This window comes from Zonotrichia leucophrys, chromosome 13, assembly GCF_028769735.1.
Source record: "Zonotrichia leucophrys gambelii isolate GWCS_2022_RI chromosome 13, RI_Zleu_2.0, whole genome shotgun sequence".
Lineage (NCBI taxonomy): Eukaryota > Metazoa > Chordata > Aves > Passeriformes > Passerellidae > Zonotrichia > Zonotrichia leucophrys.
Window position 1 is genome coordinate 16,338,507 of NC_088183.1, and position 15,631 is coordinate 16,354,137.

The following is a 15,631-nucleotide window of genomic DNA, read 5'->3' on the forward strand; positions in this document are numbered from 1 at the left end:
AATAGAAGAAAGGATTTCATCAGAAGGCCAGCTAAGAATAGAAAATTAAAGAATGATCACAAAGGTTTGTGGCTCAGACAGAGAGTCTGAGCCAGCTGACTGTGATTGGCCTCTAATTAGAAACAACTGCATGAGACCAATCACAGATGCACCTGTTGCATTCCACAGCAGCAGATAACCATTGTTTACATTTTGTTCCTGGGGCATCTCAGCTTCTCAGGAGGAAAAATCCTAAGGAAAGGATTTTTCATAGAAGATGTCTGTGACACCCAGCCACTCCTGACCCCCCCTGTGACTCCTCAGGCTCATCATGACCAAGGGACAAGGTGAAACCCAGCCCCTTGCTGGGTCATAGGAAGGATGCAGGATGGGCCCTGCTGTTCCCAGTGTGCCAACAGAGGCAGCTGGGTGGGCATGAAGGCCCTTGGGCAGGCAGATGGTTGGTTATTGTTATCCATTTTTGCTCAAAATCCCAGGTGCTGGCCCAAACCAGACCCTCCAGCAGCCCAGTGCTTCTCCAGAGCCTGGAGCTGCCCATCTGTGGTGGGATGCACACCCAGAAACTGCTGGAGGAGCAGGGGGTGGAAAATCCACATCCCCTTGTGGTGGGGATCAGCCCTGGGCTGGTCCAGCCTGAAACACAGCCGGGAATTGGGAATGTGCAGGGAATGTGCAGGGGGATGGCACCCTGCACACCCTGCACACCCAGCTGGAGTCAGCACACAAACCCCTCTGAGCCCCTGGCAGAGCAGAGCCTGCCCCACGGCATGGGCAGAGGTGCCCACTGCCTCCCATGGCACAAGAAAACCATGGGAGCTCCAGCCCTGGCTCCTGACCCTGGGCTGCTGCAGGAAGAGCTGCTGTTCCCTTCTGAGCTCCAGCAGGCACTGCCTGCTCAGACAGACACTTCTGGGAGCTGATTTGGGGCAGATTTTCTTTCAAAAGCAACTCACTGCTGATGATTTCTCACTGGCTTTCCCTGGGAACCACTCATGAGGAGAAGGAGAGAGGGTAGGGAGGGCACACAGGCACCTCACACACACCTTGGGATGCTCTGGGGCACAGCAAGCTGCTGGAACTGTGACCACACACACCTTGGGATGCTCTGGGGCACAGCAAACAGCTGGAACTGTGACCACACCTGCCCCAGACTGCGACTCCCAGGTGGCTGCACCCCTGGGGAGGGATTTATCCTCCTGGAATGTCCCATCCTGAGAAGCTCTGAGCAAAAGCCATTTGTTGGGGTTTGCTTGAGTGTATCCAGAGGGTACAACGAGGCTGGAGAGGGGCTGGGAACACAAACCCTGTGAGGAACCCCTGAGGGAGCTGGGGGTGCTCAGCCTGGAGAAAAGGAGACTCAGGGCTGCCCTCATCACTCTGCACAGCTCCTGAAAGGTGCCTGTGCTCAGCTGGGGCTGGGCTCTTTCTCCAGCAGCACTGACACAACCAGAGCACACAGCCTCCAGCTGCACCAAGGGAAATTCAGGCTGGATAGCAGGAAAAAGTTTTTTACAGAAATGGAGATAAATTTCTGGAATGGCTGCCTGGGGAGATGGTGGAGTCACCATCCCTTGGTGTGTTTAACAAAGCCTGGATGTGCCACGATTTAGTTGAGGTGTTGGGGCTGAGTTGGACTTGATGACCTTGGAGGTCTCTTCCAGCCTGGTCATTCTGCTCTGTTCTTTGTGCTCACAACATTCCCACAAGGTCATTTCCTCTGCAGTGGTCACCAGTGGCACCAGGACAAGAGGACACAGCCTCCAGCTGTGCCAGGGGGAGCTTAGACTGGACATGAGGAAAAAATCCTTCACAGAAAGAGTGACTGGGCACTGGAATGTGCTGCCAGGGAGGTGGGCACTGGCCCTGGAGGTGTTTGAACAAGGCTGGATGTGGCACTGGGTGCCAGGGTTGAGTTGAGGGGTTGGGGCTGGATTGGACTTGATGATCTCTTCCAGCCTGGGTTTGTGTGAATGCTGTGAATTCTGTGAACCTGCAGCACGGGAATATCCTTCCTGGGCTGGGCAGCAGGCAGGGAGCAGCAGCTCCTCAGGAGCTGGGGGGATGCTCTGGTTACCAGCACCAGCTTCCCATCCCTGTATATCCCAGCCAGCTGAAGCAGGCTGGGAGCTCTGTGGGGTTTCAGGCTCATTCTCTGGGAGTTTGGGCACCTCCAGGGCACAGGAACACCCTGCAGGAAGAGCTGGCTCCATCACATCTCTGTGGTCTGTGGGGCACTTGTGGCTTCCCCTGCTCCCTTGGTGGGACCAGAGAGACCAAATTTAGGAAGCTGGGCTGGATTTCAGGGGTAACTGTGGCTTCCCTTGAAAAGAGAGAGACCAAATTCATGGGGCTGGGCTGGATTTTGGGGCCCACACCCCTACGAGAGCACAGACACCCCCTGAGCTGCCAGGCTGGGAGGGACTCAGAGCAACTCCCCCGTGTCACACCCTAAACCCCCATCTGTGACAGTGCCAGCAGGCGCTGTGCCCAGCCCAGGCCTCAGGGGACATTCCCTGCTCCTCCTGCTGCTCCTCATCCCCTGCAGCTCCTCCCGGGCGCTGCTGGCTCCGCTGTGCTGCATCCTCCCCTGGGAGCAGCCAGGCAGGCTCTGCAGCCCGGGGTCACTGCAGGTGACACACAGGTGACGTGTGGCCATGTGTCCTCTCCTCCTGACGCATCCTGGGTCTGCCAGGCGGGCTGGGGTGGGTGCCTGCAATCAGCAGAGATGCTGATAAGGGATCCTGCCCATCCTCCTGCTCTGGCTGCTGTCCCTCCATCCCCGCGATCCTCCGTGCCAGGCACAGCCCCAAAGCCCCACAAATAACCTCCAAACCCCCCAGCCTGGCTGGGCAGGGCTGGCAGAGAGCAGGAGTGTGACGGTGTTCACAGGGGTCTGAGGATGAGGGAAGAGATGAGGATCTGACTCCATGGTTCAGAAGGCTTGATTTATTATTTTATGATATATATTACATTAAAACTATACTAAAAGAATAGAAGAAAAGGTTTCACCAGAAGGCTGGCTAAGAATAAAAAAAGAAGGGATGATAACAAAGGCTTGTGGCTGGACTCTCTGTCGAGCCAGCTGACTGTGATTGTCCACAAATTAGAAACAACCACATGAGAGCAATCACAGATGCACCTGTTGCATTCCACAGCAGCAGATAACCATTGTTTAAATTTTATTCTTGAGGCTTCTCAGAAGGAAAAATCCTAAGGAAAGGATTTTTCATTAAAGATGTCTGAGACAATCCCTAGCACCAAGACCAGCCACAGGACACCCCCAGCCCCAAACCCAGGCACAGGACATCCCCCTGGCCCCAGGGAAGCCCCTGCCCTGCTGGGGATGAGCCTCCTGCTTCCTGGATCCTTCCTTGGCCTCCTGGCCAGTGCTGGGGTCCTGCTGAGGCCGGTGAGCTCCTCAAGGGCAGTCTCCTCCATGGGAAGGTGTTTTTGTTTTGGGGTCTCCCTGCTGCTCCCAGCACTTGAGGGTCTCATTCTGAGACAGGAACGGGGATAGAGATCGAGATAGGGGCAGGTTCTGTGTGAGCATGCAGAGCCCAGCCCGTCACATGGAGCCTGGGCAGGGCAGAGGTGTCTGAGCAGGCAGGGAGAGCCTCCCTGGCCCCACGTCACCGCCAGGGTGACCTGGATTCCTCCCCGAGGCACGAGCCGGTGACCTCAGCCATAAACAAAGCAGTGCAATCAAACCAGGCCAAGATAGATGCCTGCTTTAGAGGCTTTTTAAAAGCTTTTGACTCATCCTGGCAGGCTGGACTAACCTTAAATTGCCGTGTGATGGAACTGGGGGGGAAATCTTCTGGCACCATCGATGCTGCACACGGATCCATGAGAGAGGATAAAAATAACCAGCATGGAGAGGGCCCTGGGGCTGCCAGGAGGGGCTGCACCCCAGAGTTAACCCCTGCACCCCAGTGCTGCAGCCAGCAGGGATCAGCAGGGTGGGCCTGGGGGCTGGCAGCTCTCCCTTATAGGATTTTCTGGTGGGAATATGCTTGGCTGGGATCCCAGGCCTCTGCATGGAGTCACAGCAGACTGGCTTAGAAAATGGAACTGGGTTAATGTCCTGCTCGGAAAGAGGAGGGGGAATGTCCCCAAATGGACCTGGGATGTCCCAAAGAGCTGCAGGAGCCAGCTGAAGGCACCCTCTGCCTGTGCCCACGGGGTCTGGCTGGGACAGAGGGGCTGGATATGGGAAAGGCAGCTGGGAACCCCAGCCAGGAGCCAGCCCAGGGTGAGAGGGGCTCTGTGGGACAGCATTTGGGGTTTTCCTGTCTGTCCCCTCCTCCTGCCTCAGGGGAAGGGACCTGCTCAATGCTGCAGCCCCAGGGCATAAACCCAGTGTGATTCCCCCGCCCTTGGCAGACAGGGGGGCACACTGGGAGCATTCCTGCATCCAGGGAGATGGGCTGGCAGTGGGCATTGAGGGGGCACAGCTCTTGCCTGGCACACCAGGAGCACCCACACATTCCTGCATCCAGGGGGATGGGCTGGCAGATGGCACCGAGGGGGCACAGCTCTTCCCCAGAATGTGGCACTTGCTGGGCACATTGGAGCAGGCTGGAGGCACCACCCTGGCACTGTGTAGGGACATGGGGCAGGCAGAGCCCTGTGCCAGCCCGCTCCTCCTGCCTCAGCACAGAGCATCTGTGCCATCAGCCGCTGCAGCTCCCATTGGGGAGGGTTTGAAGCAGCTCCTAATGCATTTCTAATTCCTGCTCACCGCCAGAGCCCGTCAGAGCTGCTCCCCCAGCCCTGCTGCAGTGATCTCACAGCAGCAGCTCAGCTGGGAGCCCTGGGCTGTGCCTGGAAAGCCTTCCCACATCCCCCTGCCCATGGAGAGGGAGCTCCCACCACAGCAGCTCCCTGCCTGTCTCTCTCCTTTTCCTTGTCCCTGTCCCTATCCCCATCCCTCTCCCTGTCCCTCTCTCTCTCTCTCTCTCTCCCTCTCACTGTCCCTCTCCCTGCATCTCCTGGCCCTGGTTGGGATGAGATTCTGGTCACTGCCAGGCCCTGATGGCATGACTGGGCAGGTGTCCTTGTGCTGTCTTCCACAGGCCTGGGAGATGAGGCAAGGCTTTGTAGATGAACCCTGCAACCCATCCCCAACCCCAGAGTCCCCAGGAGACCTTTTGGAGGTGACAAAAAGTCCTCAAAGGGGAGGACAAGTGAAGTCCCACCTCTGCTGGGGTCTGTGGGCCACGGGGATGGATCCCAGCTGTAGGAGCGTCAGGGGGTAGGACGGTGGGGACGGACAGAGATGAGAGATCTCTGCAGCCAGGTCAGGAACTTGGGGTTTATTGCAAAGGGCCTCGGTGCAGGGCCCTGCTGGGAGCTGCCAAACACAGCTCAGAGCAGGCTGAGAGAAGAGAGGGGGAGAGAGGATGAGAGGGTAAGAGAGTAAAAGGGTGAGAGAGTGAGGTTCCCGTTCCAATACAATAAATCTTCTTCTGTGTTGAATATTCTGATTCTCACTAACCAATCCAGTACAAGATACAAATCCCATAGCATTTCCATACAGCCTATAAGAATCATTACATTACCACACTGTGTTACATTTTAAACCCTACAAACTCCTCTTTGGGCCCCTTCTGCCAAGCTGGCAGGGTCAGCTCTGACCCTTGGGCCTGTCTGCAAGCAGAGGGTGTTGTTCCATCAAAAGGAGATTACCTTCAGCTGGCCACACCATTGTTTTCCTGTTGTTCAGTAACTGAGGGATCTCAAAGCTTGCTTTCATTTCAATCTCGCTTATAGTTTCTATATTCTCAAACTCTTTTGCCAGACAATCATAAGGCTTTCCTGTTTCATCTCCCCCAACACCAGCCGTTTCCCTCCCGTTCCGTCGGTGGAAGGAGCATCCCCGGCCTCCCACACCCCCGGGCTGGGGAATGGCTCGGTGGAAGTGCCCTGTGCTCTGTCATTAGCGCTAATGGCTCTTTGCTGGGGATGCTCCAACAGCATCCGCGGCTCCAGTTTCACGGCAAAGCCCCCCTGCCCTCCCCGCTGCCCGGCACGGACACAGAGGCTCCGCCGGGACCCACGGGGGGCAGCCGGGGCCGCTCTTACAGCAAAGGAACCGGCAGGGAGGGGATGCTTAAAGATCCCTGTGCCAGGAGCGGAGGGACACAGGGGATAGGGATGGGGACCCGGGGATGGGAGAGGGATGGGGACCCGGGGATGGGGACGGGGACAGGGATGGGGATAGGGACAGGGACAGGGAGAGGGATGCGGACAGGGATAGGGGCAGGGACAGGGACGGGGAAAGGCATGGGGATAGGGATGGGGACGTGAATGGGGACAGGGGACAGGGATAGGGATAAGAACAGGGGACAGGGATGGGAATAGCGGTAGGGGCAGGGACAGGAAAGGGCATGGGGGTGGGGACGGGGACAGGGACAAGGACAAGGACAGGGAGGGGATGGGGATAGGGACAGGGATGGGGACAGGGACAGGGAGGGGACAGGGATAGGGAGGGGGACAGGGGACAGGGACAAGGACAGAGGGAGGACAGGGACACAGACAGGGATGGGGACAGGGATAGGGACAAGCATAGGGAAGGGACATGGACAGGGGCAGGGGCAGGAACAGGACACAGCCCGACGAGCCCACGGGGAGCAGTCTCTGGCAGGTGGGGATGCAGAGCACACCCTGCACCCAGGGAAGGGGTGGCACCCTGCCCACCTGGCACCTGCAACTCTATTTGCACTTCACGAATTCACAGAAAACGAGAGGGATGTTTTATAATTTTTTTCCCCCTTAGTAAGCACGGAGTTTATGTGAGTTGAAAATTGACTCAATAAATATTTCAGGCGCTGTTTTAACGGCGTGTGCGGGCTTCAAAGGCTCTGAGGGGAGCAGCTTCAGCCAGGCAGGCACTGAATCGCCCTGGCCAGAGCACAGCACGGCCCGAGCTATGACACTGCCCCCAGGGGAGCTGTTCCAGAGGGATAAAACCGCTTTCCCTGCGAGCTGGGAGGATGCTGAGCTGGGAATCTGCAGCATGGGCAATGCACGGCGGGATCTGCGCTCCCTGGGAAGCCTCATGCGGGTGAGGGCCCTGCAGGAGGTTTGGGAGGATAAGGGGATGCTGTGGATCCAGGATCCAGGCCTGCCTGGCGCTCGCTGCCGCTGCAGGATGAGCTGGAGGGTTCAAAGCCCCGGGGAATCCTCCTCCTCCTCCTCCTCCTCCTCCTCCTCCTCCCGTCTGCTGGGGAGAGGGAGGCGATTCCCGCATGCAGAGCCCTCCCCATCCTCCGCTGCTCCGAAATGGCCCCACGGGCACCGTGCCAGGCAGGGCTGGATCCTGGATCAGCTCTGCAGCTCCGGCAGCGCTGCTGTGCCCAGCCTGGCCGGGCACAGCCTGGGCATCCTGCGGGCCCCTGTGCCCATCCCTGCCCAGAGCCCAGCAGAGCTGGAAACGCTCACAGCCAGCCAGACGAGTGCAAACCACTCCTCTGCATTTGGAAATTAAACGGGAGCTTTAAATATCGCTGGAGCCGATTGGCGGCGCGGGCAGGAGCCCAGAGTGGCCCTTGCCAAGGGCTGCCCGGCACGGGAGGGCTCTGGTGACAGCGTCCCCAGCGCTGCTGCCCTCGGCCACTCTCCCCCGTGTGCTCCTGAGCCTCCCTGGTGAGGGCGGGGGTGGCGCTGGTGACAGCGAGGTGGCCCTGGTGCCATTGGGGTGGCCTGGTGGCAGCATGGTGGCCCTGGTGCCAGTGGGAGTGGCCCTGGTGCCATCGGGAGAGGCCCTGGTGCCATTGGGAGTGGCCATGGTGCCATTGGGGAGGACCTGGAGACAACAGGAGTGGTCCTGGTGCCATTGTGGGTGGCCCTGGTGACAGGGGGGTGGCTCTGGTGACAGTGGGAGTGGCCCTGGTGCCATTGGGGGTGGCCCTGGTGCCATCGGGGGTGGCGCTGCCCCCTGGGCATCCCTGCCCGGTGCCTCGGTGCCAGCTCCGGGGGCGGGGGGGCAGGGAGCCGTGCTGCAGGATTAGAGCAGTTTGCTGTGGGATTAGAGCACTGTGCAGCCATGGCAGGGCGCAGGAGCCCCGCTCTGCCTCGCTGAGCTGCCGGGATTAAGGTTTTGTTTCAAGGGATTAGGGCGATTAGGAGCGGGAGTGCTGCGGGATGCGGGGCTGCTCCATGCAGAAACTGAGCCAGAAATGGGGCTGGGGGGCTTGGAGGGCTCCAGAGACACCCCAGAATTGTGCTCCCATCTCTGAGGGCTGCTCCCATCCCTCGTGGGTCCATGCCCAGCGTGTCAGGGGCACGCACAGAGATGCAGAAAACAACTGCACCCAAGCCCTGGTGGGATCCAGCCCCCTCAGAGGGATCCAGCCCCTTCAAATCCAGACCTCTCGGAAGGATCCAGTCCCTTTGGAAGGATCCAGCCCCCTTGGAGGGATCCAGCCCCCTCAGATCCAACCTCCTCAATGGGATCCAACCCCCTTGGAGGGATCCAGCTCCCCTGTTAGGATCCAGCACCCCTGGTGGGATCCATCCCTCCCAGTGGGATCCAGCCCCCTTGGAAGCATTCATCCCCCTCACTGTGATCCAGCCCCCTCAGATCCAGCCCACTCAGGGGGATGCAAACCCACTTCGTACAGTGCCAAGCCCAAGCCTGGCCTGACCCCACCTTCCTCATCCTCACAACTCAGCCTTTCCTCCCCTCCTGCACATCCTTGGCCACAGACCATGGCAGGGAGCAGGGGCAACACATGGGAAGATCATGGAGAACAGGAAAATGTGGGAAAATGACATCATGAGCTGTTCCCAAGTCCCCATGGCCAGCAGAGACCTCTTATCCCTGCACATGGAGCAGCAGCTCCTGGCACTGGACCCTCTGTGCCACCCTGGCACCGCTCTGGGGGGACAGGAGGTGCGAGCACAGCAGCTCCTGACTGGCCCCAGGGGAGGATGGGGTTGTCCTGTCAGTCCCCAAGTGTCCCCAGGGCCCCCTGCTCCTGCTCTGGGGTAGGAACTGCTGGAGCTCAGCTGGGAGCAGGAGCAAGGGAACAGCCCCAACCTCTGCAGTGCAGGAGTGAAGCTAAAACTGCAAATCCCACCCAGGGTTAGAGGCTGGAACTGCCCAGGACCAGGAGCTGGAATTGCCAAGGATCAGGAGCTGGAATTGCCAAGGATCAGGAGCTGGAAGTGCCCAGGACCAACAACTGGCATTGCCAAGGACCAGGAGCTGGAATTGCCAAGGATCAGGAGCTGGAATTGCCCAGGACGAGCAGCTGGAATTGCCAGAGACCAGGAGCTGGAATTGCCAAGGACCAGGAGCTGGAATTGCCAGAGACCAGGAGCTGGAATTGCCAAGGATCAGGAGCTGGAATTGCCCCGGATGAGCAGCTGGAATTGCCAGAGACCAGGAGCTGGAATTGCCAAGGATCAGGAGCTGGAAGTGCCCAGGACCAACAACTGGCATTGCCAAGTGCCAGCAGCTGGCATTGCCAAGAACCAGGAGCTGGAATTGCCAGAGACCAGGAGCTGGAATTGCCAAGGATCAGGAGCTGGAAGTGCCCAGGACCAACAACTGGCATTGCCAAGGACCAGGAGCTGGAATTGCCAAGGACCAGTAGCTGACATTGCCAGGGACTAACAGCTGGAATTGCCAAGGAGCAGCAGCTGGAATTCCCAGGGAGCAGGAGCTGGAATTGCCAGAACTAGGAGCTTGAATTGCCAGGGAACAGCAGCTGGAATTGCCAGGACCAGCAGCTGGAGCCTCCAGCCCTGGTCTCTGGTTGCTGCATAGCTGGGGGCACTGGCAGCAGCCCTGCAGGGTGGTGGCAGTGCCAGCGACACGTGCCAGGCTCCCAGATGCCAGTGCTCATGCCATCCATGTGCTTTCCCTGTGGTGCTGCAGCCCAGCCCCTGCCCTGAGCCAGCCACAAGGAGCTGGATCAGAGGAACCAGAAATGGAGGCAGGGGTGGTGGAGGGGTCCCTCACCCTGCAGCTCCTCATGGCTGAGGCTCCCTGGCCCAGGCTGCAGAGCTCGGGGGGCTGCAGGGAGGGGAGCAGCCCCCAGGCCTCTGCTCTCGCATCCCAAAGTCTCATCTGTCCTGATCACCTTGAATGCATACAGAGCCCTTTGCTCAGATCCCTCTTCTCCCCTCCCAGACCCAAAGCTGACCCTGCCTGGTGGTGGCATCATGGAATCATGGAATGGTTTGTGTTGGAAGAGAAGTTAAACCTTATCCCACTCCTGCCATGGCAGGGACACCTCCCACTGTCCCAGGCTGCTCCCAGCCCCAGTGTCCAGCCTGGCCTTGGGCACTGCCAGGGATCCAGGGGCAGCCACAGCTGCTCTGGGCACCTGTGCCAGGGCCTGTCACCTTCACAGGGAGGAATTTTATCCCAGTATCACACAGAATCACAGAATCACAGAATCACAGAATAATGAGGTTGGAAGAGACCTCTAAGATCATCAAGTCCAACCTGTGCCCTAACACCTCAACTATAGCACCAAGTGCCATGTCCAATCTTTTTTTAAACACATCCAGAGATGGTGATTCCACCACCTCCCTGGGAAGAGCATTCCAATACTTTATTATTCTTTCTGTGATTTTTTTTTTCCTAATATCCAACTTACCCCTTCTCTGCTTTAGCTGGAGACTGTGTCCTCTGGTTCTGGCAGAGACCGACCCCACCTATCTAGAGCCTCCCTTCAGGAAGGTGTAGAGAGCAATATCCCATCTAAGCCCCCTCTCTGTCCCTTTGAAGCCATTCCCTGTGTCCTGCCAGCCATTCCATGGGTGCACCTGGGGGCAGTGCCCCCCCAGCCCCCCAGTGCCGTCCCCAGGCTTCTGCAGAGGGGGAATTTGCATCCAGGGCAGTTTTCTTCACAAAGGAAATGTGCAAATGCTGCTTTGGGCCACACTCAGACCTGCAGAACTCTGGGACATCAGGTCTCTCCTGACCCTGTGCTGTGCCTGGTCCTGCTGAGTGCCACCCCGTGCCCAAGCAGCTCTTTGGGACAGGAGCAGCTCTCTGGGGCTGGCAGAGGGGATTTGCAGCTCTGGGGCTCAGCTGGGCATGGCAGCAGAGGGAGGGTGAGGGGGTTGGATGGGGGGTGAGCAGGGATGGATCCCATCCTTCCCCCTCCTCCAGGCTGTGAGGAGAGCTGGGTTTGAAATCCTTCTCCCCTGCTCGCTCCCTGTGAGCTGGCACTGTGCTGGAAGGGATTGATGTGGAGGAGACACAAATGAGTGACTCACACACACTTGGGGAGGATAAAAATACCCAGGCCCATGTGTCCCACCCGTGTGGGGTGGCTGGGATGCTGCAGGTGCCATCCCTGCTCCCCAACCACGCCAGGACAAACTCTCAGGGGGCTCAGTGGGTGCTGCTCCTGCCCCAGCAGCTCCAGCTCTGCTGCCCAGGAGTGACAGAGATCAGGGCCCACGTGCCCTGGGGATCAGGTGGCCCCTGTGTCCTTGAGCAGGCAGAGGGTGACACAGCCCTGGCAATAAACCTGGTGCCAGCACTGGGGAGCACCAGAGCCAGCAGCTGCAGCACTGTGGGCACTCAGGGTGCACCCAAGGGTGCCCACAGGGCAGGATTTGGTCTCCTCTGGCCTCTGCAGGGGTGGCACAGCCTTTTTGGGCACTGCCAGCAGGGTGTGCCAGCTTCCAGTGCCACTCCTGAGTGTGCCATGTGCAAGGGTCACACAGAATTTCCCGTGCTTCCCTCACTTCCCTGTTCCTGGGGGGAGGAAGGAGGTTTGATAGCAGAGACTTCCCTTCATGTCCATTGCCTTTTGCAGTGCCATTTTTGAAAACGGGACACTTTGCAGTGTTTTCCCAGCTCTTTGGATGCTCTCTGACACAAGAATGCCCTGTTGGAAAGGGCACACGGTGCCAGGAGCAGCCAGGGATGATCCATGCCTATCCCTCCTCCATCCCTGCAGGGCTGATGGGTGACAGGAGTGGCTGATGGGGATGGCAGTGACACCCAAATGTCCCTGGAGGCTGGCATGGCAGTGCCACACAGCAGGGGCACAGAGGGCAGTGCTTTGTGCAGGGAACCTGCAATCCCTAAAGGGGCAGTGATCAGTGCTGGGGCATGGGAAAACCACCAGGAATGGTGAGAAAAAGGGGAAAAAATTGGAAGAAAAGCCTTTGGGTGAAGGTTTCCAGCACTGAGGGTGTGGAGGGGACTGAGCCTCTGCTGCCTTCCCCTGTGTCAGGGGGTCACAGGTGTCCCTCGGGCAGGGGGCACAGATCCAGCTCAGGGCAGGGGAATGGGGCAGTGGGAACGTGGGGAGGGGTCTGGGTGCACCCAGCCTCATCACTCCCCTCCTGGGCATTCCCTGGTGATTTCCCACCTCAGTTTGCCCAGGAAGGATCAGGAAACTCTCCTGGTGTGGATGAGCTCTCAGCACCCCCCAGGCCCTGCAGGATCCTTCCCTGCACCCCCGAGCTGCAGGTGCCCACCCAGGTGTGCCTTGTGAGCCACTCAGAGGGTTTGGGGTCAGGCAGGGCACAGGGCAGTGCTCAGCCCGGGGGTGGCACACTGGGGTGAGCACCCCAAAGGGAAGCTGAGCCCCCCTGAGCCGTGCCAGCGCTGCAGAAGGTCCCTGCCGTCACCTGGCAGCTCCGCAGAGCACGTTCCTGGCATTTCGCTGGAAGCTGAGCGCAGGAGCCGGGCTCTGGCAGCGATCCCAGCACTCTGCGCTTTCCTGGCAGCGGGGTGGGAGCTGCCACGGCTGGGCGGGGGCTGCCGGGGGAGGAGGACGAGGAGGAGGAGGAGGAGGATGCTCCTGCCGGGATGCGGCCCCGCGAGCCGGCTGGCGTGGGAGGGGGTGGGAAGGCAGTGAGGGCGGAAAGCAGGGTGGGAAAGGGAGGCAGAATCCCCGAGGGGGCCAGGGAGGCCGAGGGGGGAGCCCCGCTGCAGCCCCACCTCGGGCAGGTGCAAATCCTGCTCCATCCGCTCTGCCGGGGGATCTGGGTGCTCCTCTGCCCCCGGCACAGCAAGGGGAGCTCTGTCACCTTCTGTGCCCTGGCGAGGGGAGCTCTGTCACCCTCTGTGCCCCTGTGACAACAAGGGGAACTCTGTCACCCTCTGCCCCTTGGAGAGGGGAGCTCTGTCACCCTCTGTGCCCTGGTGAGGGTAACTTTCCCACCCTCTGCCCCTGTGACAGGTGCTGCTCACCCCCAGATCAGGGCATTGCCGGGGACACCAAGGGGACCCCACTGCCAGGGGGTCCTGGCATTCTGTGTCCCCTGTGTTGGGGGACTCTCCCCACTGCTGCCCCAGTCATACTGGGATAACTGGGCAGTGGTTGGGACAGCTCTGGACTGGAGGAATTTCTCTGCAGGACTGGGTCAGTTAAAGTATCCAATACAAAAGGACTATTTTAAGGCAGGATTGGTTCCTGGATGGGGATCTGACACCCTGGCACTCTGCAAAGGGGGTGGCACTAAGGGGACAGGGCCCCCTGGTCTGGCAGGACACACAGCAGGACACAGGGACACCCCTGGGGGGTTGCACCCTGCCCAGGGCATTGGGAGCACCTGGAGGGGCAGAGCCCCCATCCCCACCTGCACGGCCATGGAATCCCAGGTGATTTGGGAGGAGCCCCACAGATCATTTCCATGCCAAGGCTGCCCTGGGCAGGTGATCCTGCCATGCTGACTCACAGCAATGCAGACATGAGTCAGTTGGGAGAAAAAACCACTCCTTTTCCCTTTTCCCTGTTCCCTGTTCCCTTTGCAGGATCCCTTCCTCCCTGGATCTCTCCCCAGCTCTCTGCTCCTCAGCCTCCCCCTGGCCAGGGGAGCAGCTCCCAGAGCAGGGATGGATTTGGGCTGTTTATTCCTGGGGGAAATGGGAATTCCCTGCACATGGCAGCATTTATTTTCCCCAGGGCTCCACCAGTACCAACGCCTCCCTGACTGTTCCTGTTCCTTCCCTACACATTTATCTGTCTTTCACAGGAATTTCAGCCCACCTTGGGCTTCCTCAGCCCCCAGCAGCAGCTCTCCCCTTCCCTCAGGTTTGCAGGGATGCTAAACCTCACTTCCTACTGCTCCTGCATATTTCTTCTCCACAGCCCAGGCTGGGTTTGGCAGGAGCAGCCAGCACTGCCTGTTCCCAGCTCCAGCTCTCAGCTGGGGGATGAAATAGGGATGCTTGGATCAGCCTGGGCTGAAGGCTGCTGGCTCCTCATCACTATTTACTGCCCTGCCAGGCTCCCGTGTCAGCTGCAGATATCAGCAGAGAAATTGGGGATTTATTTCCAGCCACTGCTGAAAGGTGGCTCAGCCAGGGCTCCACATCCACTGGGGAGATCCCAGCAGGAGCATCCCTGGGTGGATTCAGGAGAGGAGGGGACCAGCCCCGAGCTGCCTGGGCACTGTGGGGCTGGAGATGCCCCCTGGCACTGCAGGAGCCCCAGGGATGTTTGTCCTGCTCCAGCAGCAGCACAACCAGTCCGGCAGCACCGGGAGGGTGGAGCAGGAGCAGGGACAGGAAACTGCCCTGAATGAGCCCACTGGGTGAATCAGAGCCTTTCCTAACCCCGGCTATTCAGCCCCGAACAAACATGCCAAAGGAACAGCTCAGGATCTGCCTGTGGCACCCAGTGATTGTGGGCACCCTGATCCCAGGACAGATTCTGATGGAAAGCATCTCACCTGCCCCCTGCCCCTGGGAAAACCTGCACACATCCAGGACAGACCTCTCCAGGCTTCCCAGCTTGAGCTGTGCCCCAGGAGGAGCCAGGCTGGTCCCCACCATGCCACACTTCAGGATGGTGGCTGGTGGAAGAACAGAAAATGTAATCCTGGTTTTTTCTCCCCCATGTCCATTATAGCCGACATGAGGCAGCAAGAAGAGTGGATGACTCAGTGCTGTGCAATGCAGCGACTCTGCAGCAGCTTCCTGGGCCCTGAGCATTGCCACGGGCTCAGGGTCCTGCCTCGGTTTTCTCCCTTTGGATAAATTCCTGCTCAGTGGGAAATCGGGATTCTCCCAGCTGGGATTGCCCTGGGAAATCCAGGGGGAGGGGGGAGCTCATGGGGACCCCTGGATTTGGCAAACACTGGATCAGGGCAGGAATCATGAATGCTTGGAGGAAGGGGAAAGAGGGGTCACATTTGGGTGCAGATCAGCTCAAGCAAGGCCATCCTGACCAAGAGCCTCTGCAGCCCTGGGTGGGCTCTGGGTTATGGAACCAGGGAATGGTTTGGATGGAAAGGACCTTAAATCTCATCCCATTGCACCCCTGCCATGGCAGGGACACCTCCCACTGTCCCAGGCTGCTCCCAGCCCCAATGTCCAGCCTGGCCTTGGGCACTGCCAGGGATCCAGGGGCAGCCACAGCTGCTCTGGGCACCCTGTGCCAGGGCCTGCCCACCCTCACAGGGAACAATTCCTCATTCCCAATATCCCATCCATCCCTGCCCTCTGGCAGTGGGAGCCATTCCCTGTGTCCTATCCCTCCATCCCTTGTCCCCAGTCCCTCTCCAGCTCTCCTGGAGCCCCTTCAGGCCCTGGCAGGGGCTCTGAGCTCTCCCTGGAGCCTTCTCCTCTCCAGGTGAGCACCCCCAGCTCTCCCAGCCTGGCTCCAGAGGGGCTCCAGCCCTGGAGCATCTCCATGGCCTCTCT